This window comes from Balaenoptera acutorostrata, chromosome 2, assembly GCF_949987535.1.
Source record: "Balaenoptera acutorostrata chromosome 2, mBalAcu1.1, whole genome shotgun sequence".
NCBI lineage: Eukaryota > Metazoa > Chordata > Mammalia > Artiodactyla > Balaenopteridae > Balaenoptera > Balaenoptera acutorostrata.
The window spans coordinates 80,241,115-80,267,462 of NC_080065.1; the positions used below are offsets into that span (position 1 = coordinate 80,241,115).

A 26,348-nucleotide genomic window follows, 5' to 3' on the forward strand; every position below is an offset into this window, starting at 1 on the left:
TGAGGTACATGATTTTCCACAGTGTTGGGACTGTCATAATTTCTTCAATTATTTTCCTAATAATGAATACATGAGTTGGCTTCAGTATTTGCCACTGAAAGAACTTGTGTTTTTATTTCTCTTATAGGATGAATTTTTCCAAAAAGTTTTAAGTAGTTCACACTCCTACTGAAAGTGTGCAAGTGTCTATTTCCCATATCCTAGTCAGCACAGGATGTTACTAATTTTCAAGTTTCATGGGCAAAAATATTATCTTTCTTCAAAACACATTTCCAGCACTATGGTAAGGTGTCTTCAAACTAGCATAAATGGTAAGAGAGTGATAGCTCTTCACTGGACCACACAGATGATTCCCACTTGGAAAGAGGAAGCCAACCAACGTCTTCTGAATGCCTTTTCAAAGAACAGTTTGTATTTGGGTTTAACAAATAAGCAAGATTGAAATTAAAATAAAGCAAACATTTGTTAAGCTCCTAGTATGTTCTAAGCCTTTCTTGAGGCTCTATTATATATATATACATTGTTTCAAAATAAACAAATCCACTAACAAATATTAAATGTAGATTTATTACTTTCTAAAAAATGGAATAAAATCTATAGGAAAGTAGAAATTTTCTACTGACCTTGCATCCTCTTCTAGTGTTTTGACAGGTACCTTAAAGTCAGAAAAGTTTGAATGCTCAGATATCTTTATTTTTTTGTAGCTTTCACTGCTCTATTCAGTGCTTCTTGAAGTTTAGAGCGAATAATTTACAGAGCATCTGGTTTAACATTTTAAAATGTATACTACATGAGCAAATTAAGGAATTTCCAAAGGTAATTTTAATTATACCAGATTTTCCACTTTTGCTGTTTGAGAATTCAACACCTAGTTAAGAGATGACTTCAGTGGACTTACATTTATTGGCTTTTTAAAGCCTGAATAATATTCCATTTTATGTATATGTGTGTGTGTGTGTGTGTGTGTGTGTGTGTGTGTATTTATAGATCACATTTTCTTTATCCATTCCTCTATGATAGGCATTTAGGTTATTTCCATATCTTGGCTATTGTGAATAATGCTGTAATAAATGTGGGAGTGCAGATATCTCTCCAAGAAACTGATTTCATTTCTTTTGGATGTACAGCACCTTCCCCATCTTGTTCGCTATGTATTCCTATCCAGCCTTCAAGGATCATTTCATTAGCACTTTATATTTCTTGTCCATTATCACATTATAACTCAAAATGTCATATTTTCCAGTTTAGATTGTAAACTTTTAACAACAGGGAATAGGGTGTTTAAGCATCCAATTGAACACAAAATGTGATGGAGACTATGAGGATAGAAAATGTCTTTACGGGCATGTGATCTAGCTGAGTAGACACACACATGGGGATCTATAACAAAGTTGGCTACTCCATGGGCACTTTTTTCTCTCTCCTCTCCTGTGCCCGTGTATGGCATCTAATCTGTTTTGCCACCTTCTATCAAAAGAAACCTTCTCAATACAGTGCTTTAGGCCAACATTAACAATTGATCAAAATTGCACTTAAAATGAAACCCTGTCCACTCAAGAGCTATCCTTAAAGACAGACTGTGATATAATGGAGCTACTAAGTCATTCATGAAAGAAGACCAATTATTGTGGGAAAAGAATCTGAGGTGGCTTCACAGAGATGACAATAGAGCAGTCTGAAAACAGGAGTAGGACTTTGACAAATAAAGATTTGGAAGAAGGGAGGATGAGAAAATCAACACAAGCCCAACGGTGAGTAGTCACAAGAGGGTGTGTCATTGGATTGTGTGAGAAATAAGGTGGAAAGGAAGACTGATATTCAGTCATGCCAGCCTGAGAAGAGTTTCAACCTGTGGGCAACAGGAAACCATCACGGGCTCTTGAAGAGAGAAGCAGTATAGCCAGGACTCACTTAACAAACATTTATCGCCTACCTTTCATGTTTCCTGTTCTGGACTAAGTGATTAGATTTCAGAGAGGAGGAAACTCGGCCTTTTATCTCTGCAGGATCGATGAGAGTAGAGAAATCCTGTGGATACAGGAATTATTTAAAAGGTTTTACGACAGTCCAGTTTAAGTCACAAGGGCCTGATCTGGTCAGCGGAAATGGAAATAAAAGATGAATTTGAGACATTGAGGAGAGTCAATCAACTGAATTGTCAACTGACAAGATGTAGGGGATATGGGAAAGGGATGGATGAGTCACACAGAAGTTTGAGCTGAGCTCCTGGGAGATTGGTAGTGTCAGCAGCAGAGAGCAGAAAAGAGAGGAGGAGCAAGTTCCAGGCCACCCCTGTGTCAACCTCCAAGGATAACCCCAACTCTAGCAAAAAAGAAAGTCAAGAACTTAAACAGATCTAGAGATACATCTCCCCTCAGGCTCAGTGAAACGGTTCCAAGAAGAAAATTGGATTATGGAGGGATACTAGAAATATAATTTTTATGGGTATAAAGTATCTTTTTCAAATGTTTATTAAGTTCTCAAATGTAAGGATGTATTAGGAAAGATGTGTCTGAAGTACCAGGCACTCACACAGCTCTAAAACAAACTGTCATTTAAAATATTTTTTATGTTTTCTCAGATTTAACATTTATTTAGTGACTATTATAGGAAATTCAAATACTCTTCCCCTCGCTAAACTGCCATGTCCCACATTTAGATGGGTGCTATTTTTTTAACCACTTTATTGAGGTATGATTGATATGTAAAAAGCTGTACGTACGTAATTTATACAACTCCATGAGTTTGGGAATAAGTATACACCTGTGAAACCATCACCACCATCAAGGCCACAAATGCATCCAACCCCTTCCAAAGTTTCTTCCCACATCCTTTATATTATTATCATTTGTGTGTGTGTGTGTGTGTGTGTGCACGCACACACACGCATGTGGTGAGAACATTTAACATGAGATCTACCCTCTTAGAAAATTTTAAGTATGCAATACAGTATTGTTAGCTATAGGCACTATGCTATATAGTGGATCTCAGAACTTACTCATCCTGTGTAACTGAAATTTTGTACACTTTGACCATTACCTCCCCATTTTCTCCTCTCCTCACAGCCCCTGGAAACCACCATTCTACTCCCTGCTTCTATGAGTTTTACTATTTTAGATTCTATATGTAAGTGAAATCATACAGTATTTGTCTTTCTGTGACTGGCTTATTTCACTTGGCATAATGGTCTCCAGGTCCATTCATGTTGTTGCAAATGGCAGATTTTCCTTCTCTCTTAAGGTTGAATAATATTCCATTGTATGTATATACCAAATTTTCTTTATCCATTCACCCGCCAATGGACATTTACATTGTTTTCATATCTTGGATATTGTCAATAATACTGCAATAAACATGGGAGTGCAGGTATCTCTTTGAGATCCTGATTTAAATTCCTTTGTATAAGTACCTAGGAGTGGGATTGTCAAATCACATAGAACCATAAAAGATCCTGAATAGCCAAAGCAATCTTAAGAAAAACAGAGCTGGAGACATCACACTTTCTGATTTCATACTATACTACAAAGCTATAGTGATTGAAGCAGTATGATACTGGCATAAAAACAGACAAATAGATCAATGGAACAGAATAAAAAGCCCAGAAATAAACCCACACATATACAGTCAACTAATCTTCTATAAGGGCATCAAGAATATAAAGTAGGGAAAGGACAGCATCTTTAATAAATGATATTGGTAAATATATATATCCACATACAGAAGAATGAAATTAAACTCTATTTTACACCATATACAAAAATCAACTCAAAATGGATTAAGGATTTAAATGCAAGACCTGAAGTTGTAAATCTTCAAGAAGAAAACATAGGAAAAATGCTCCTTGACAGTGGTCTTGGTAATAAATTTTTGGATATGACACCAAAAGCACAGGCAATAAAAGCAGGAATAGACAAGTGGGACTACATCAAATTAAAAAGATTCTGCCTAGCAAAGGAAACAATCAACAAAATGAAAAGACAACCTATGGAATGAGAGAAAATATTTGTAAACCATGTACCTGGTAAGGGGTTAATACGTAAAATATAAGGAACTCATAAAATTCAATAGCAAAAAAACAAACTGATTAAAAAATGGGCAAAGGACCTGAATAGACATTTCTCCAAAGAAGAAATATGAATGGCCAATAGGAACATGAAAAGGTGTTCAACATCACTAATCATCACGGAACTGAAAACCAAAACCGTGCCTGTTAGAATGGCTACTATGAAAAAAATAAAAAATAACAAATGCTGGTGAGGACAGAGAGACGAGGGAATCCCTGTATACTTTTGGTGGGAATGTAAAAGAAAGAAGCTCAAGTTTTTAAATTCGGAGTTCTAGGCACAGTTAGAGGTTTCTATGACAATGCTCAATTAAGTTTTGGGACTGCCGAAGCCAAAAAGCAGATGCAATATTTGAAACTGAAAATTATAACAAAAGTGAAATTTGCAGCCTTATCGGGTCACTTGTAGGAAAGTCAGAACAAGACTGTGGAAGAGAGGGACCATGAGAATGTGAAAGGAAGCATTCAGAAGGATTATAATGACCAGAGCACCCACATCTTCTACTCCAATAAGCCACCATTTTTACAGAAACCCTTCTTCTAATGTTCCTGGCTTGCTTGAACTAGGACAGTTACCATGCATGTGATGTCAAATTTCCTCATACCAAACCCTTCTTTCCCTCATTTTATATAGCCTAGTGGTCCTCACCTTGAGGTCTTTGGCTAGGCACCCAGGAACTTTGGCGGTGGGACCCAGGTATTAGTATTTTTTTCTAACAAATCCTCAGATGATTTCAATATGCACACTAGCTTGACCTATTGTGCCAATTATAAAAGCACATCTTTGAGAAAGTTTATACACAAAGAATTTCCAGACTTTAAAAATTTATATCATGAAACACCTGGGGAATATCTATGGGAATCAATATGATGGTCCCTGTGACTTTGAGTTCTGCTGCTTAGGAGGCTTTTTTACCTAAGTGAAGAAAGCTTCCACCAGAAGATATAACGCTGATGATGAATTCAAGGTTGGCCTGGCCTCTTTAAGATTTTCATTACAGGACAAAAGGGGTTACTGGGTTAGCTGGGGTGGTTGACCCTTATTATCAATAGGAAGTAGCTATTGTAGCAGTGTACAGAAAAGGAGAACTAAGTCTGCATTTGAGGAGGTTTTCTTGGGTGTTCCTAGTATTGCCGTGCCCAGTGGATGGTAGACTGGTTAAGTTGTTTCACATGCTCAGGCCATGCTCAGTGCAGCTCTAAGTCTATCAACAAAATCCACTTCATGAAAGTGGAAAACTTCATGAAAGCTTTGACGTTTTTAACTTTTAAAATTTAACAACCTCGTTAGGGATATGAAGAGGTATCCTTAAGGATTCCTACTTAGTTATTACCACTTTCTACTGTGGAAAAAAGGGACTTCAAAATGGAGTCGGTATTGCTAAGAGAGCTATTTAAAATAGAGCCTCGAGACCATCAGGGAAGCAGGGTTGTGCACGTCCTCACTGGGTAGAACCATAAACTTTTGAACTGGGCCAAACCACAAATATTCTAAGGACACTGCAAGAAAACCTGCAACTTGTCACAGTACCAGACTTCCACCTTTCTCTAGTGATAGCCTTTAGCAACCAAATATGTATACATAAGAATAGCTTCAGTTTGCCAGCAACAAAACATAATTCTTTTGAAACAACTTTTGCAACCTTTGCAATTTTTGCAAACCTAAAGTTTGCCTTTATAAAACCCTGCCTTTTCTCTCCTCCTTGGAACACATTTTTGACTCCTACTCGAATCTGTGTCTCCCAAATTACAATTCTAAGACCCCAAGTAAGGCCTTTATTTCTTTGCAGCTCTGCTGTGATGAATTTTGTTCAACGCTACTTAGTCATCTCTCCTAGTTTCTATGACATTAGAAATATTTGCACAGTGAAACTGCCATCAAGTAGAAATAAAAGGTTTTTAAAACTCAATTTTCAAAAAACAGAACTCAAAAGTCACTGGGATATTCAAAGTTCAATGAAGCTCAAGGATTCACCTGTCAAGGGAACATTATAATTAGTTAGAGGTCAACTGAGTAAATGACTTCAAAAACTGAAACCACACAAAATGAGGAAAATCTAGGGTGACCAATGGGCATCCCCCGCTAAATATGCTGGTCATAGTGCCTGTCTAATCCACAGTCCCATCTGAAAGGACAGCTTATGCTTGAGTCTATGTAAACTTAACTTCCTTGCCCCTTGTTCACAGCTGATTATTCCAGAGCTGGGTACCTGAACTAGAGGCAGATGATGAATAGGCTGGTCAGTGATAAGTTGTTAGTCAGCAAAACTGTTATTAGGCAAAGGTTGTTTGGACCAAGTTCAGAGAGAAGAAGTTGAAAGTGCCTTTTAAAGCCAAAGGGTAATAATAGACAGACTGGAGAGGCCATAATGGCCCACAGATAACCCCAAATCGGAAAACAGCTGCTACAATTATAATTAAGTATGGGGGGGGTATATATATATATACACATATATATATATATGTATATATATATGTATATATATATATATATAGTGGAGGGTAGAGTATAACTTTGTAGTAGGACATATAGACAGATCAACTGACTAAAGCAGAGTCTGATAAACAGCTGGGCAGGAGAGTAAAGATCCGTGAACTCCCACTGCTGAAGGCCCGGAGCAGCTGGGAACAGACGGCAGGCTGCTCTGGGCTCTGTGCTCTTGGAGCTCCATCTCACCCCCCATCACCTTCTCACCTCCTTTGGTGAAAGACAGTTGAAGTGAGTCCTTGGCTCTGACAACAGAATCGAGTGAGAAAAAAGAGCAACAAGAATGAGCAAAAGAAGCACAGAAACAAGAAAGCAGCCGGGAGACAATGGATGGCCATGAACTGCCAGAGAACAGCGCTACTGGAGAAAGTGAGCCGCGGAAAAAGGATGCAGACAGGCAGACATGGTCCCATGCCTTCAACTTCTTCCTCGCCAGTACTGTGCAGTGGTCATGATGTTCACACACAGATGCCCCTGCAGTGCCAGCTCACCACCCAGACAGAGGCCCAACTGCAGGCCATTGCTCCTCAGTTACTAAGTGAGGAAAACTTTGTGCTTTTATGAATATTTTCAACAAGAACTGGGGAAAAGGCTTAGGTTAAGGTAACCATATAATTTATCATTCCAACTGGGAGACTTCAGAGACTGAAAGGGAGTGCTATTGACAATTATACGGTGTAAAGAGGCATAAACAAAACTGTCCCAGGTAAACTGCTATACGTGGTTATATGTGAGTGTTATACATGTACTTAATATGTTAGCGTTCAGGCAACCAGCAAGATAAACTAAGCAGAAAAGGCTGATCCTCTGGTCATATCAAAGCTTTACTACAGTTTGTTTCTGAACTGAACTGCAAACCTGGGTTTAATTCTGGGACTTTGATTTTGCAATAGCCCAAACGAAATGGATCTATAAATTCTCAGGGCCCACTAAATGGCAATGTTTAACTGCTGCTGAAAAAGTATGGAATTCAGTACTCCCAAATATCTTTTCTGGGATTCCCACAACACTGATTACTCACGCTGGGTTTGTCCGCTAAATTGCTTCTCTGCAGCATCACTTCATTATCACTGAGAGCCTTCCCACCTACACATACGGGATATAAAATAACCTGAGCCAAAGGAAAGCAAATTAAAAATTCTCTTTTCCCAACCCTTTTGTACATGGACCACGCCCTTTTGTAATTAGACGCTATAACCAAGCCTTGTGTTACAAGAAGCAAATTCTGATGATGAAAGGGCAGGCTTGATATCAACTATTTAATTTCAGCCAAAAATACTTATCCCCTCTGCACCTTTCTTTTCTCATTTTTAAAATGCAATAAAATACCTTACAAAGGACTGTTTTGATTATGAGATGAAATATGTAAAAATGCTTTGCAAATGTAAGAAATTATTTAAATATAAGTAGTTATTTGGGGGCGGGTGATGAGAAGAGCTATTATAAAATAGAGGAAAGATTACAGGAGTCAAAACACAAAGACCTGTATACAAGACCTAGTTATATTATTACGTTGCTCTGAGCTCTAGGAGCCTAATTTTCTTCTTCTTAAAAAAAAAAAAAAAAGACACTTGCAAAAATTAAAAGAAATCATGTAATTTAAAGTGTTTGTAAAGAGTCCAGTGATTTACAAATGCAAAGTAGCTTCTTCCTGATTTTTTCAAATAATAATATATATTAGGTATGTATTACTACTGCTAGTGTTTATTAATGGTTAATTAGAGATTAGAAAGTAGATCATGCTTGGGTTGACTCTTCTGCTTTCAGTACTATTATATTACTTAGTGATTATTATCTTCACCATTTCACCAGAATAATATTTGTGAGACCTGAGAGCATGATAGATTTTATTTGTATTAACTCTTCTGACCTTTTGCCTTTTGGTGAGTTCCCCAGCATGCTCTTTCTTGCCCAAAGAAAACCAAACTGCATTAAAAAGTGCAGAGCTACCTGCAAAAAACCCAACCTCGAGAAGAAAAGACTTGTCAGAAAAAGGCGTAATATACTAACTTGTTTATTGATGTTATCCTCCTTGCCATGAATACTTCTACCAATGAATGTTTAAACAGATTAAGCTAGTTCTATTATTTCCAAAATTGGGGATCATGTGCAGAGGAAAACATTTCCTTTCAGAGGATTTGAATTTTTGAGATTCTAACAATCTCAGAGAGAAAATCTTGTGTAACAGATGTTAGATTGATGCTAAACATTTGGGATTTTGCTGAAAAATACTTCTAGTGTTTTTATGCATTCACACAGATCCAAAGCCTCACCAGCTTTTGTGATGAACAAAGAAACCTTCTTATTAGACTTAAATGCATATATCTACTTTTTTTGGAATAATTCTATAATTTTTCTTTTTTCTGTGAATACAAGTACTTTTCATTTGGGTTTCTTTTTCACAACTCTATTATTTATTTCAAAGGAAAACCAGGAAAAAACCAAAGAATCAAAGTAAGATTTTAGTGTTTCTATCAGATATCAAGTTTGTGTGAATGTCCTATCACTCCTTCCAGTAAAATTATACAGGTATCTTTAAAAAGAACATGAAACAGCTCTAGATAACATGACCTCTACTACTACTTTTATTCTAACACTTGGTTTTCTTGGGAGGAAACCATGGTGATAGTAGTTTTTCTGAAAAAGAAATTAGCAAATTTTAGTAATTAATCTCCACCCCCCACACAGTACCCCAAACACCCAAAGTTCACCTCATCTTCATTCAGCATGTCACTCATTCACTCACTCAGTTACTATTTTTCAGTCCCCTACTGGATGCCCAGCACAGAATCAATGTTATAGAGAACAAAGAAAGATGTTTGAACACATTCTTTTCCTTCAAAGACTATCATGGAGACAGTTTTGCACGTAAAGTTTAAACGCCAACATGGAAAAACAAGACAAGAGGTGTTTCATGGCAGTAAATGAGAAGTTCTCTCTTTCTCCAACCTGCTGCTTCTCCTCTTTGCTCTGGATGTGGGTTTGAGGCATCATTATGGAATGCCCATCCACCTAAGCTAGAAACTTAGCACCAACTATACCTGGACCCAAGTGTGCGATGGTGAAGTTCTATCAATTATATTTTGAACATGTTTCTTTGGTCAGCTTTTTCTACCACTCCAGTCTACACCATAATTATCTTCTGCATATCAACTGCCATAACCTCCTGCCTGCTCTCAGGCTCTGACCTCTTCTGTTTCACTGAGTCACTTAAAATGGAGGACCATTTTTAAGCACATGGGCAAATGCTTAGGAAAAAACAGTGAGGTGAAAAGTATAATGCAAAACTGCATACAGAATGAAATTAACTAGGTTAAATATATCTATGCATTGAAAAAAAAGGAAGGAAATATAACAACACGTAAACAGGGGTTATTCTATGGACAATGAGATTAAAGGTAATTTTTCTTTCCTCTTATTTTTCAGAAGTTTTCAAATTTTCTACACATGTATAGTATATATTGTTCTAATAATTTCAAGACTTGAAAATAAAAAAAAATACTATTCTCTGCTGCTTCTACCCTTTGATAACAGTGTTAAGGATTCTATGGAATGGAGTTTTATAAATTTGCTTTGATTTAATAAACACCTTCACACTGGGCAAAGCATATCAATGTACCACTCTCATTGACATATGAGCTTAATATGAAACTCATGCATATTTTATCCCTTTAAACAATCTCATGGCCACAGGTGCACAGCTGTGGTTGAAGCAGGATCTCATACACTCAGTTGTGCAAATATCAAGTGATTCCTCACAGGTATAACCGAAGCACAAACATGGAACTTCCACGGAGCCTGGCACAAAGTAGCCTTCAGTGAAAGTTGTGATTTTATTTAATTATTTACTGTATTTGAAAACCCTGGCAGAAGAAGAGTTTTCAAGCAACAAAATAAATAACATAGTATTGGATTATACTCAAAGTATAAAATAAATAACCATGATTCCATACTGATATAAGTAAATGATTTGAATAAATAAATAGATAAATAAATGGGGAGGAAGAGCTAAGTCTACGGTGCAGAAGAATTCAAAATAATTCACGTAGATACTGCTCCTCAAGGATGTTGGTCACCAACTCTTAAGTGTGGTCCACACATAGTGACCTCCTTCCGAAGAGTACAGTGTGGCGAAACCTGGCCAACACTACCTCAACCAGGTGATCAAGGTTAAAATCAGTGCTGATAAGTCATATTGATAGTATGCTCCCTTGATGGTTTGTGATGAGAATGGTACTTTGCCTCTGTGGCCTTCCTTCCAAAACACATAACCTCTGTCTAGCCATGAGAAAAACATCAGAAAAACTCAAATTGAAGGACATCTATAAAATATCTGACCCATACTACTCAAAACTGTGAAGGTCATCAACAACAAGGAAAGTCTGAAAAACTGTCACAGCCATGAAGAGCCTTAGGAGACATGAAAGCTAAATAAAATGTGGTATCCCGGATGCAAGCCTGGAACAAAAGAAGGGTCTTGAGTGAGAACTAAAGATTTGAATAAAGGATGGACTTTAGTTAATATTAATGTATCGATATTGGTTCATTAGTTGTGACAAATGTACCATAAGAATGTAAGATGTTAACAATAGGGGAAATTGAGCGTGAGGTATATGAAAATTCTTTCTATCTTTATAACTTTTTTGTAAACCTAAAAATACTCTAAAATAATGAGCTTAATTTTAAAAAATTCTGTAGGGCTAATTCTTTTGTGTAGATACCCTAGTGTTTGGTAGGGGCAACCGTTCTAATTTGGTCTTTGCTCAATAAGTATAATGATACACTTCATAGAAGGCATGTTAGTGATTGATTAACCTAACCCATCTCACCATCCCCTTACCCTTCTCTCATTTCACAGATGAGAAAAATGAGGGTGACGTATTTAAGGGATACAGTTACACAATAATTATGCTTAATAAAAATAATTTTCTAGTACAGCTACTGTAAACATTTTAACTGCAGGTAACTGAGAAGGAGGAGCCCAGTGACCACACATTAGGCTCTAAGTCATAAGACTTTGGTTTTACATCCTACTCATCCATAAAAGTAACTTCATTATCTCTGGCAATAACTTATTCTCTTTGACCCTCAATTCCTCATCTGTAGAAAGAGGAGGTTGATCTATATTACTTCCAAATTTCCTTCTTGCTTTCAAAATAAAACAGAGCAGATTCCAGTCAGATTTTTTTTTTTTTTAATTTTGGCTCCATCACTCAATAGCTTAGATTCTCACCTTAAAAAATAGGGGGCTTCCCTGGTGGCGCAGTGGTTGAGAGTCTGCCTGCCAATGCAGGGGACACGGGTTCGAGCCGTGGTCTGGGAAGATCCCACATGCCGCGGAGCAACTGGGCCCGTGAGCCACAACTACTGAGTCTGCGCGTCTGGAGCCTGTGCACCGCAACAAGAGAAGCTGCGATAGTGAGAGGCCCGCGCACCGCGATGGAGAGTGGCCCCCGCTTGCCACAACTAGAGAAAGCCCTCACACAGGAACGAAGACCCAACACAGCCAAAAATAAATACAAATAAATTAATTAATTAAAGAAACGTTTAAAAAAAAATGGTTCCTACCTGATAGAGTTGTTGTCAAGATTATTTAAATAAACTTAGGATCCTATGGTGAACATGTAATATTTGAATCCTGCCTTTGTAGGCTTAAAATGACAGTCTAATTACAGATAAGAACATAAACTAGGTGGTATGAAAGATAGATTCGTATCTAGTTGAGGCTTTAAAACACACTCACAAAGGAAGGGCAGATACTGCTCAGAGCAGTTGTAGGAAGTCATGTGTCAAGGATAAATATTGAGGTTTCTCTATTTTCACAGATCTTCAGAACCCTTTGCCCATGAATTGGAATGTTCTTGCTTGAGTATGATTTTGTGAGGACAGTATGTCATTCTCAATTATTCTTACCTACAGTTGGTGAGAGGGCTGTGGGCTGAGGCATGGATAATAAAAAAAGACAAGAAATCAAAAACACATTTCTCTTTCCTTTTGTAGTATGCTTTTAAACTTGTTCATGAGGTTTAAAATCCTAAAGTTTTGCACCACAGAAGGAGTGTTAATTTACTCAGTACACAAGTCTGTCATAAAGAAGGGTTTTCCATACATAAATAAAATCTATTGGATTAATAAATGTTAGAGCAGGATCTGCTATGGATAAATTGTAGATCCTAGAAATCATCACGAGGTGACTATAATAGCTAAGTAAATACAATGAAAATAAATTCATTGTATTTATTAAATTATTAATAAATTATTATTCAGTTAACTTAAATTATTAGCTTAAATTATTCAATTAACTGATATTCTTCAAGTGTTCCAATTGCTAGAGCAAAGCATGCAACAGCTTAAGTTTTCTCAGCACTACTTGCAAAAAAGCAATAAACTGCCAAAATTTGAGCTCTATCATATGAGTAGATAATAATAGTCATTAGGTGTCATTTCTAATTTTTAAAAACTTCCTCATAGCTTAGCATTAAACCAATAATCTAAAATGGCCAAATGTTTCTAAGTAATGGGCATTCAATGTTGGGAAGCTTTGACTTATTATAGAACCGTATACTATTTATCTTGGCAAGAGAGTTATGTGTTTTTTGCTTTGTTTTGTTTTCCTGAAATTACACTGCTTCTAATAGCAATTTTAACAAGTTTGGGGGGTTTAAGTGTTCCCTGTGCCCACCCAGGGACACGGATAACTTCCTGCCTGGGCAGTGACAGCCCTTTCCGTGGTGCCTGGATAACAGTGATCACAGTGGTGACAGGTATTGATCACCTTGCAGGTAGGTATTTCTACCTCTCTCCTTCCTAACAGCCCTCAATTTCCTCTTAATAATCAGTGTGGTTGTGGGAAGCTGACTTGCTCCTCAGCTCAGGGGTGGAGAACATCTCAAAGTTTAGGCCAGTCCAACCCCGTGACTACAGTGACTGGCTCAGGGTTGGGAATGTGACCTAGCTCTTCCAATCAGGGTAAATCTTTGGTCTTGGGTAAGAACGCTGGAACAAATAGGCTCAATTATTCCTCCTGGATGAGAATGAGGAAACATATAGCCAGCTGTGGGAGCACTGGCAGCCATCTTGGGTTCATGAGGGGAATTAAACTGGGATAAAGCTAATAATGGGGAAGGCTGGATGGAGAAACAGAAATACACTAGATTCTTGATTGAACCACGAAGTTAACCTCTAGATTTTCCAGATTTTGAGCTGTGTTTTTTAAGTGCACCAAAGAGCATCACAACTGATGAAACAGCTAACAATGATGGAGCACAAACATTGTCTCATTTATTTTGCACAAAAACCTAAGAAATAATTACTCTTTTAATCCTAGTAACACAAATGTAGAAACTAAGGATTAGAGAGGCTGAATGACTTGCTTCAGCTAGGAAAAAGTAGAAGTAGATTCAAACTGTTCTGTCCAGTGCCAAGAGTCCACACTCTTAACCACAACACTAACGCTTTACTCCCAGATTTAAAAAAAAAAAAAAAAATCAGAAAGTGAACTAGACATCTGAAACTCCAAGTCAGTTTTAACTTCTCGGACCCCTAATTACATAATTTTCCTTAGCTAAAAGTTCACACCAAAAGGAAAGGGTTGGTCATGGTTAAGGAAGAAGTAATTTAAATTTCTAATAGCAAGGATTTCTAAATCACAGATTCAGAATCCTTCTCATGAAAAAGATATTTTTCTCTCCCTTCTATTATCAACATTTACTTTAAGTAATTTGTAGGGCTTTTTTTTTTTTGGTTTCTAATTAAGTCTCTTTGGTGTCATTAACTAAACTAAGTAGTTGGATACTATTTGGGGATAAAAGCCTTATTCAATGTATATAAAAATCAGAAGTTTATAACTAGGAAATGGAACACAATCATACATACTGCCTTTATATTAGTTCATGTAGTAAAGAAATAATATATAACTTTCTCCATTCAGAAGTACAGAAAAAATCTTTCCTAAGGAAGTAGAAAATATAATTTAAATTGTAAAATTATTTTTTGATTTTAATGATTAAAATGCACCCCTTCATTTTACAGAAAAAATGCTGTTCATTTTTTTAAGCTCTTTTACATCTTCACACCTTTGACTAAATGTGTCCCCTGTTTCTAGCTGTTAGTTGAAAAGACAGAACTCTCCACCTGTGAGCTCGGTGTCTCACTTTCTACAGAAGTTCTCGTTCCAGTTGCCAAAGTCTGAAGACTGAAGCTCTTACCTTGGGTTCTGAATCTCACTGCCTCATCAACTAAGATATTAGACCAGCTATTTGTTGGTTCAGTGCAATACTTTGAGAAGTTCCTAGTTATCAATAATTACAATAGCCACACATATTTTCACAGGCGGTGGCCTGTTGTTCCAATGCCATTCAGGAAGAGTTTGTTTATACAACCAAATCAAAGAGGTATTAAGCCTGTTTACTGAGCCAATAAATGCATTAACTCACTGTGTCAGGTATGCCCCATACAAAGGATGCACTTCTCAATATTGCCTTCTTCCCTCCTCCAAAAATCCTGTGCACGGATCTGCCCTCCTAGATCCACTCACAAGTCAGCTCCTACTAAGTGGTACTTCTCACTAATCGCACTGCTCTCCACCAGCCCAGCCAGTAAGGTCCCCGCGTTCTTGAGGCCCATGTGTCCCCTTTCCCATCTCTACCCTGACTCCCAATTCCATGATTAAACCATTCCCATCAAGTCCTTTTCCTTCATTTTTCTTCTGCAGTTGTGGAGAAGAGGGACAAATTAAGCACAAAATTGTTGCAGATTCTGGGTGGGGAATCATGAATGCTCATACCTTCCACATTGCCTGACTGTCATACAAATTTTAAAACATTTACCACTCAGATTAAAACAGGCACCTCCTTGTTTTGTTTTCACACCTTTAATTACTAGGGAGACTGTCTTTCACATCTATTAGCCAATTGTATTTTTTGTGACCTGCCTGTGAATATCCTCAACTCATTTTTATTTCACATTGAGCTCTTTTCAACTGGTTAGTATGTACTCTTTGTAAATTAAGGAGATTAGTAAGAGCTGCCTTTTAAAGGACATGGCTTGGGTGGATGGAGCCAGGAAGCAGGGAGCACACCTTCAGGGTAACTCTCACCCATTCTAGCTCTGCCTGCTAAACACTGGACACTCAAGGGCTTCCAACAGAATGTCTTTCTGCCAGAAGCTATTTGCTAGATTCTCCCTGGGCAATACAACGGAATTTAGCATGCCTAGGGAGAAAAATGTAATGGAGGAGCATGGATTTCCTATCCTTCTCTGCATGTGTGTGGGATGTGTCTGTGTCCCAGAGGGAGGCCAGTACCTGTCCGAGGACTCTTTTATCAATGGTGGGGGGCCATATCACAGAGTGAGGTTCTGCCCAGAGGGAGGCTCAGAACTGAAGTCCAGGGGAGAGAGAAAGGGACTCTAGGGTGAGAAGAATAAAAGCAAAGACATGAATTTCTTTCCACTTGTAGAATCCAGCTGACCTTCTGCTCTGTGCAGCCACAGGAAAATGTCAGGATACATGGCCTGGCTAGTGCTGCCTTTCCAGCCGGTAGGAGAGGAAGAACAGCTCTGCTTGGGAGAACAGAGAGCACTCTTTAAATGCTGGTGTGCCCCATCCTGGGCATATTCAGCCTTCTTCACGTTTACGTCACACTCTGTCCCTAGGTGAATACACCAATTCCCAAAGCTTTAGGTAACACCCATGTCCTGGGGCTCAGACTCTCCTGAGTTTCAGGCCCACGTAGCCAACCACTTACTTGACATCTCCATTTGTATGCCTCACAGGCAGTTCAAACTTAACATCTCCAAATCTCATCTCTTGACTGTCCCACTTTGGCCCCATCCGTCAACTCAGGCAATGCGTTCACCATCCATTTGGTTGCTCGGAATCATCCTTTCTTCTCTTTTCTCTTCAACCTTCTCAGTCAGACCCGTCTGTTAAGTACACTTCCAAGACCTGCCTGAATTCTGTCCTCTTTTTTCCAAACCCATCACCACTCCCCTAGTGCACTCCCCACCATCTCTAACCGCAAGTAGCCCAGCGGCCTTCTACTGATGTTCCTCTTTCCACTCATGCCTCTCATCATCAAAGTGATCATCAAACATAAACATGATCATGTCACTCTTCTGCCTTAAACTTTTCAGTGGACTCCCACACACTGAGGACTGACTCATCGTGGCTTACAAGGCCTTGTGATCTTCACCACCAACCTCTCTAATTTCATCCCAGCCACTACTATTCCCCCCTTCACCACATGTTAGCCACGCTGGCCCTGTGTGCCTTTCTTGAGTGTGCTAAGCTCTCGGCCACTAAGGGTGATACACAAGCTGTCACTTTTGCTTGGAACCTTCTTCCCCAGGCTAATTATTTGCATGAAACGTTCCTTCTCATCCTGGAGGTGTTAGCTCATGTCACCTCCTCAGAGAAGCCTTCCTTGACCACTCATTGAAGAAGTTCTCCACCTGTTATTCTTTAACACAGTAACCTGTGTTTTCTTTTGTTTTTGTTTTTGTTTTTTAAATATAACACCATAACTTGGAAATATTTTGTGAGGTGACCTGATTTTGGTGGATTTTCTGCCTGTGTGGTATACCCCCATAACTCCTGCTTTTAGCATAGCACTTGGCGCAAAGGCACTCAATAAACAGTTGCTGTTTGAATGAATGAAGAATAGTTTGAACACTCAGTGAAAGTTACAGAGCTAGCCCTCAGGAAGAGCAGAATACAGTTTTAGGAGGCAACCGAGGCCTCGGCATTTGGTGAAGTATCTCAGGAGTTAGTGAAGTGAGGCTAGAGTCATGTGTCAACCAGCATCAGCAGTGAAAGGGGTTTGTGGACAGTGGTTGTTTGTGAGCCAAAGAGATTCAAAGGTGGCCTCATCATTGAATATGGAATTTGTATCTAATATGCAAACACATACCTAACATCTAAAATATGGTTACATGGTAATTTTTGGTACTTAAAGGTTTCAAAATAATCCCATGATAAGAGTGCTCATTCTGTATTTTAGAACCAGTATAATATAGTGGTTAAGAATACAACTCTGTGACCTGACTGTTTGAGGATGAATCCTGGCTCTGACATTTTCTAGCTGTGGAACCCTGAGCAAGTGGCTTAACCTCTTTGTACCTCAGTTTTCCTTTCTGTGAAATGGAGGTCATGCCTCATCAGGTGTGAGATTTTGATGAGTTAAAAATTGTACAGTGCTTATAGTAGTGTCAGGGACATAGTAAGCACTATACAAATGTTAGCTTTTAGTGTTCTATTTCTAGAAATAGCAGCAAATGTTGTATTTGGAGAGGATGAACTCTGAAAACATGTCTCCCAGCAATACAGTATTCCATGGATCCAACCACATGAGGCAATTCATGAAAATGTGTACATATAGAGGTGCTGTAATTTTATATGCTGTTATTACTTTGAAAAGAATTTGTTTGAAAGGCTAATTAGCCATGCATGCAATTCTTTCGAAGATGCACAGACACCTTGAACAAAGCTGTGGTCAACTAAACGAATGTGAAATCTCTATCAGCTCTGACAGCTAATTTCATGATTTGACCGCCCTTCCATACCTCTAGAGATAGAGCTCTTAGAAATAAATGTTCCTATTAACTTTTACCTTGGTTGTTACTTCATTATGCTAATAGGCTCCCTATTGATCAACTCTATTCTTCATTTTTCTCAAGCCTCAGGAAGAAATGTTAAAATATTCAAGGACTAAAGAATAAATGAATATGAGCAGCAGTATAAATACTACCTCACCACTTTCAACTTAAAATGTCAATTATGAGTGTTCTAAGGGATAATTAGGAGTTCATCAGACAGGGTTACATCCTAGGAGAAGCCATCCCCGCCATCCCCACCATTACCATCTCTCTCCCACTACCTCCTCTCCCTGCAGCCAGTTACCCTCTACTCTGTGCTATGTCAATACCCACCTGTGCTATGTCACACCTCGGTTACTGTCTCACTGTACTTAACCCTTGACTACACATTCCTATTTACCCTACTGGACTGTGAATTCCTAGATACCAGACCCAGGACTGACTCATCTTTGCAGGTACCCTGATGAGGGTTTATCAAACTGATCTGAAGTTCTTGAAAGACAACATTCATGTTTAATATTCAACACTAATGCAGTATTTCAAATAGTATTCCTGTTGGAAGATAAGCTCTTTGAGAGCAGTGATTTGGATCTATGTGATCCACTCCAGTATGTATCTAGAACAGTGTCTGATGTGGTGGGCACTCAATAAATATTAAAAGAGTGAAAAGAGGAGATACCTATAGCCTAAATGCTACTTATGTTTCCTGTATCAGAACAGGCCTGAGAATTAACCAGAGGTTGCAACAACTATACGGAAGTAGATGATGAGACCATTTGTCTTTCCCATGTACTAGCCTCCATTTCACTTTGTACATCACCTGTGAACACAAACCCTGAGATGTGCAAAGGCTATGAGAATTCAAATTTACCAAATGTTTCATTTAATACTCCTGTTGAGGCTTAATTGAAACAGTGTTTGGTTTATTTACAGCTCCAAAGATTGGATTGGATTCCTAGGCCTTAAAAATCCTTAAGTACCAGCCTGGAACCAGGTCTCCGTGACACTCTTTGCAGTTGTATAGGTGGCACAGGGGGCATGAAGTTCTCCTCGCTGAAAACTCAGGATCTGCTTGCTGAAAGTAAACTAATTTGTGCACCATGTCCCTTTTGTTGGAGATCTCATCAACATTTTTACTTTTATATTTACTGAAGTAAAGAGAACATTAAAAATCAAAATCAATTGGTACCAACTAGAGAGATAATTTCATTCTTTATAAAAGATACCTAGTAAAGGGGCTTCCCTGGTGGTGCAGTGGTTAAGAATCTGCCTGCCAATGCAGGGCACATGGGTTCAAGCCCTGGTCCAGGAAGATCCCACATGCCGTGGAGCAACTAAGCCCATGCGCCACAACTACTGAGCCTGCGCTCTAGAACCCGCGAGCCACAACTACTGAGCCCACGTGCCACAACTACTGAAGCCCACATGCCTAGAGCCCGTGCTCTACAACAAGAGAAGCCACCGCAATGAGAAACCCGCACACCGCAACGAAGAGTAGCCCCTGCTCGCCGCAACTAGAGAAAGCCCGCACGCGGCAACGAAGACCCAACGCAGCCAAAAATAAAATAAATAAAATAAATAAAATAAATAAATTTATTAAAAAAAAAATAAGATACCTAGTATGGCTGCAAAGTGACCCCTGAGCCTGTGCCACCATGGCCGCTGTGACATCTGTTCTTCCTAGTGCCTCACACAAGCCTTGTTAAATGATCCGTGGGGCACCACACAGACACCATGGGACAGACTCACATGGCTCCCCGGGAGCAGTGAATGCTTCTCCTTGGCATGGACAATTTATCCTTTGAAAGTCAAGGTCTGGGAGGAGGTTTTGGTTCCATAAGCTCTTAACTAGTAGCATGCGGTGTGTCATGCCTGGGTGACCACTACTAAAACATTATGTCAAATGCATTAATAAACTGAGAAACTTTAGTAATATTGTCCTTTTAACAAAAACTAGTATAGTTCTTTTTGACTCAGTAATAATTTAACGTAGGTTTTAAAGAATAAAGAAACTAAAAGGCCATCACCATTGCGTTCTCCTTTCCTCCTATGAAAACACTGTACCTCCTACAAAATGAACAATGGTGGCATTTCTGTAGTCTGACACCGAGTCAAGAAATTCATGTCATTATTTCTAAGGAATACGAATTCTGGTTACCAAAAATCCTGCTCATCGTCTATTCCTCTTTATCCCGTCCCCTACCTCTCTCTTCCATCCATCCACCCATCCATTAGGGAATAGATACACAAATATGGATTAAGACATGGCTCCCAAACCATTAGGAAACTCATAAATTTGGTATTGCATGTAACATAATGAGATATTAAGCAGAAAAGTTATTAAATCAATAATATATTCAAAAGAAGTTTTTTGATAATGACTGCATTTAAAATATGTTAAGTACAGGGAGCTTATCATCTTTGTGCTTGAATAACACAAACCAACGAACATAACTGCAGCATAATTGCCTCTCCTCTCTTTCCAGAACATCAGACAAAGAAAGAGAATTTGGTGCTTTGAGAAAAATAGATTATTTAGGAGCCAGAATGTGAGTAATTTACTGATGTGCTCTTAACCTTTGCCAGCCATTAGTTGTAATTGTTGCCGTAAATTAAAGATGGCAAAGAAAAAGTGTAACATATGGTTTATATGAAAATTTTTAGAAGAAAAATATTATTTTGACTGCTTTAATATTTACTAGAATTTACACCCCATGGAAGAAAAGACACAGATCATTATAAAATAAATCCTTTGTCACTAGGGTTAATTTCATAAAGAATTTATGCCCACTGTTGTCGTGCAGAGACTACCAAATAATCATGATAAATATTGTTACGGAATCTAGTCAAAATGTCACTTACCTCACTTGAGGGAAGATAAGAAGCTTAGATAAATCATCGTCAGAAGTAAGAGTTCACCACTGCCCAACAACATATTAATTCCCCACTTACTAAGCAGCTAAGGTAACGCCAAAGAAATAGTTGGGAAGAAGATGCCCATGTACTAGATTTGCTGGTCTGAAGGCAAAGCTCATGGGTTTGCATGGCTGCTTGCTGAATGCCTGAAGGGCCCAATTCAGAGTTTCCTCAGTTGAGGAGAGTATTTGTTATAACAAGTTACAACCGCTAAGAGAGTTCTGCAATTTGTTTCACCATCAGCAAAGAGCAGGAGATTTGGAGGGAGGAAGAGTGATAAAGGATCAATGCTATCATCTTCCTCCTTGCAGAAAAGAGGAAGTCAAATTTTAGAGCAAAGTGCTCTTAATGGGTGGTTGCTTGCGTCTACTTCCAAGGAACTTTATCCTAGGCATTGGAAGAGAAATGTGTATAGCCAGGAAGTGGCACTAATGGAAAGTCTTTGTGTGTATCTGGACATACTGAATTCTAAAAGGCACTGGTGGCAAAGCTTCCCAAGTTTGGGCATTATCTGTTTTGCTCTCACACCTCTAATTTCTTTAATGGCATCATCTTTAGTTAAAGAATGATGCAACTGAATCCTCAGAGTCTTACCTTCCTCACCAAGCTCAAGTGTGAGGAGCTCATAATGCTGAGTCTCAACATTAGCTCATTTCTGGGCAAAATAAATAAATGTCAGCAAGACACTTCTGGAGTTAGCACTTCCCATTAAGTTTCATAACATTTGCCTCTCATTCAAGGAAAACAACCTCAGAGTTGGTGCCAAAACGCTTTTGAGGTTTGTATCACTACCCACTAATAAGAGCAAAGTTTGTTGAAGCAGAGACCTCAGATGAACAAATAAAAATTTGGAATATCATAAAGACTAAAAACTTACACTAAAGTCATTTAAATAAATGAAATAATACCACATGAGAAAGAGAAAGAAGGATAAAATTGCACCCAGAGGCACAAAAACTAAAAAGGCTAAAATGCAGAATAGTGGTTATGAAAAGAACGGACTCCGAGGAGGGTGGTAATCTCTTCTTTATTTAAATAATTCTCCTGGTAAAAAGAAATTTATTACCTCACTTATCAATCTTCTATCTGATTTTCAACAATTCATTAATCATTATCTAATGATGATGTCCTTTATCATAATGCACAAAGATGCTATTTTCAAAATCATCAAATCAACACCAGCTCTAGGACCAAGCAGAACAAAAGAACCAAAAAGAATAAACCTCCCTTCACCTAATCCCACCTGAAAATGGACAAAGTAGCTTAGCCATGGCTGGCATATTAAAGAAGCTCCCTTGTCACCCTATCTTCTCCCCTAAGTCACATGGATCAAAAATCTGATTAAATACAGTATAAAGAAAGAATATTCAAGTTCAAAATAAACATTTGAAAAACATCTTCAGTGTTTCCTCTTTAGGCCTTCAGGGAGATGGAGAGTAAGCACAGCTCCAGGTGACCCTGTCCCCCAAGAACTCTTTGGCAGCCACCTAGATGATGTGGCAGTCCTTATGCCACCAAAGAAACATCTGGGAGACATGCTGTCCCATAGCATTAGGGTTAAATTCTCATTTACAGCTGAAAAAGACACAAGCAATATGATATTTAGGCAGGTGCCAGATTTAGGGAAAAAAATAGGATGCCCAGCTAAACTGGAATTTCAAATAAATAATTCAGATAAATAAATAATATTCTGGTATAAGCATTTCCTGTGTAATATTTGGGAAATACTTATACTAAAAAGGGATATTTGTTGTTTATCTGAAATTCTAATTTAGCTGGGATTCTTGTATTTTATCTGGCAACCATACTTCCTGGAGTGTCCTTATAAAAAGGGGGGGAATTCAGACACAAACACACACACAAGGAGAACACCATGTGAAGGTTGGAGTTACGCTGACACAAGCCAAGGAACTATCAGAATCTAGGAGAGAGGCCTAAACAGAACCTTCCCTAGTGATTTGAGAAGGAGTATGCCTCTGCTGACACCTTGATCTCAGACTTCCAAGTCTCTGACCTGTGAGATGATAAATTTCTATTGCTTAAACCATTTATTTTGTGCTACAGCGGCTCTAAGAAACATAAACATACATCAAATCAGCATTCCATTGTCTTTTTTTTAAACTATGATAACAGGAACTGGACTCTGGGCTAATTGCTTCAGACAAAGCATGCCTTGTACCCTCATCTTATCCAATCCCATCCCAGGCGTGAGGTTCTGTACCTTCTCAGTACTCCAGATTCTCAAAGACTGAGATGCTATAGAATCCCCAGTTACTTAGCAACTATAGCCTAGCACATGAGTCCAAATATACAGGGTAGATCCCCAGCAGTCACCCAATTCTGTGACAGTGAGTCTACCCACCTGCTGAGATGACCACCCATTGCCTAGCTCAGGATTTCTCGGCCAGCATTCCTTTAATCATCAGAAAGTGGGCACAGAGGGAACATATCTCAACATAATAAAAGCCATATATGACAAACCCACAGCTAACATCATACTCAATGGTGAAAAGCTGAAAGCATTCCCTCTAAGATCAGGAACAAGACAACGATGACCACTCTCACCACTTTTATTCAACCCAGTTTGGGAAGTCCGAGCCATAGCAATCAGAGAAGAAAAATAAATAAAAGGAATTTAAATCAGAAAGGAAGAAGTAAAACTGTCACTGTTTTCAGATGACATGATACTATACATTGAAACCCTAAAGACACTACCAGAAAACTAGAGCTCATGAATGAATTCAGTAAAGTTGCAGGGTGCAAAATTAATGTATAGAAACCTGTTGCATTTCTATACATTAACAAGAAAATATAAGATAGAGAAATTAAGGAAACAATCCCGTTTACAATCACAACAAAAAGAATAAAATACCTAGGAATAAGCCTACCTAAGGAGGTAGAAGACCTGTACTCTGAAGACTGTAAGATGCTGATGAAAGAAACTGAAGTCAACACAAGCAGATGGAAAGATATACCCTACCCTGTTCTTGGATTAGAAGTATCAATATTGTTAAAATGACCATATTACCCAACACAATCTACAATCCTTATCAAAGTACCAATGGCATTTTCCACAGAACTAGAACAAAAATCTTTAAAATTTGTATGAAAACACAAGAGATCCTTGTGAAGAATGGAGCTGGAGGAATCAGACTCCTGGACTTCAGACTATACTACAAAGCTACAGTAATCAAGACACTATGGTACTGGCACAAAAACAGAAATAGAGATCAATGGAACAGGATAGAGAGTCCAGTAATAAACCCACACACCTACAGTCAATTATCTATGACAAAGGAGGCAAGAATATGGTGGAGAAAAGACAGTCTCTTCAATAAGTGGTGCTGAGAAAACTGGACAGCTACATATAAAAGAATAAAATTAGAACATTCTCTAACATGATATACAAAAATAAACTCAAAATGGATTAAAGACCTAAGTGTAAGGCTGGATAGTATAAAATTCTTAAAGGAAAACATAGGCAGAACACTCTCTGACATAAATTGCAGCAATATTCTTTTGGCTCCATCTTCTAGAGTAATGGAAATAAAAGAAAAAACAAACAAACGGGATCTAATTAAACTTAAAAGCTTTTGCGCAGCAAAGGAAACCATAAACAAAACAAAAAGACAGTCTACAGAATGTGAGAAAATAATCTGCAAACGATGGAACCAACAAGGATTAGTATCTAAAATATACAAAGAGCTCATACAGCTCAATATCAAAATAAAAACCAATCAAAAAATGTGCAGAAGACCTAAATTGACATTCCTCCAAAGAAGACATACAGATGTCCAACAGACACATGAAAAGATGCTCAACGTCACTAATTATTAGAGAAATGTAAATCAAAACTACAATGAGGTATCACCTCACACTGGTCAGAATGGCTATCATCTTATGGGCAGTATTAGTTTATCATGCCTTTCTGCATGTTCCTAAGAAGCAATGTGGTGTGATGGAAAAGGCACTGGCTTTGGAGACTGACAGATGTAGGTTTAAATCTTGTCTCTGCCACATACTAGTTGTATCCCCTTCAGTAAGTTACTTAAAATCACTAGACCTCCCTCAGTTTCCTCACTTGTAAAGTAGGATCAATAGTATCTACTGGGCAGGGTTTGGGAGATAACTAGAAGCAATATATGAAAAGAAGCTAGGACAGTGCCTGGCTTATAAGCAATGAATAAGCAGTAGCTATTATCATTGTCTATAATAAAAATTTATATTTTGATGACAAGGTTAATATGTTACACACCAATTTAAATGCAGTATAAATTATGTGAAATAGAAATGAAAATAAATGTCTATGTGAATATTTATCCACATATTATACACACTACATATTTCATGGTGTATATCTGACATCAATCAAAATATAAAAGTCAGTGTTACCCAACAAAAGAGTGGAAGTAAATTGTACATGACTTGGAATATTACATGAAATTGGGAATATATTAATTTCTTTGTTAACTTGAGTTTTCACATATTCAATATTCCAGCTGAAGGGAATTATTAGTTCTTAATACATACACTTGAAGAATGCTTATACTTAAAATCTCCTTAATGCATTTTCAAATTCTCTCTTGCAGGAATGTCTTTTTAACATGAAATTTTACAGAAGTGCAGATATAAACACATTTAAGAAAAAGGTGCTGGGGAAAATCAGATCATGGTAGGTAAACCATCAGTGATTTTGTAGTTATATTTCAGGGTTTCTTACCTAAGGTTCTGAAGTATATAATCTAGGTAAAATGTGTGTTATCAAAATAACATTTTAATATATCAAAAATGGATATAATTTTCCTACTTAAGTGAATTATCAAGGATTTATTCATACTGTGGGTGTAATTTTTTTCATAGCATTTATTCTATTTATTCCTTAATGGTGAGTGGGGTGATCACTCTGGTCAGAATGGCCATCATCCACAAGTCTATAAATAATAAATGCTGGAGAGGGTGTGGAGAAAAAGGAACTCTCCTACACTGTTGGTGGGAATGTAAATTGGTACAGCCACTATGGAGAACAGTATGGAGGTTCCTTAAAAAACTAAAAATAGAGCTATCATAGACCCTACAATCCCATTCTGGGGCATTTATATGAAGAAAACTCTAATGTGAAAAGATACATGCACCCCAACGTTCATAGCAGCACTATTTAGAATAGGCAAGACATGGAAGTAACCTAAGTGTCCATCAACAGGTGAATGGATAAGCAATATGTGATATATACAGACAATGGAATATCACTCAGCCATAAAAAAGGAGTGAAATAATGCCATTTGCAGC

General features: G+C 38.0%; 1 protein-coding gene across 15 annotated transcripts in view; it reads right to left on the minus strand.

Moving 5' to 3' along the window:
- The window catches only part of MCTP1 (multiple C2 and transmembrane domain containing 1), a 560,962-nt gene that overhangs the window by 313,315 nt on the left and 221,299 nt on the right, over positions 1-26,348 (minus strand). Inside the window, exon 1 of one of the 15 annotated variants that reach the window (XM_007197448.3) lies at positions 11,785-11,888. The exons of the other annotated variants lie outside the window; for them this stretch is intronic. The gene's annotated coding sequence lies outside the window, so the exon portion shown is untranslated. Of the gene's footprint in view, positions 1-11,784; positions 11,889-26,348 lie in introns of those variants that run through there. 15 annotated transcript variants of the gene reach the window in all.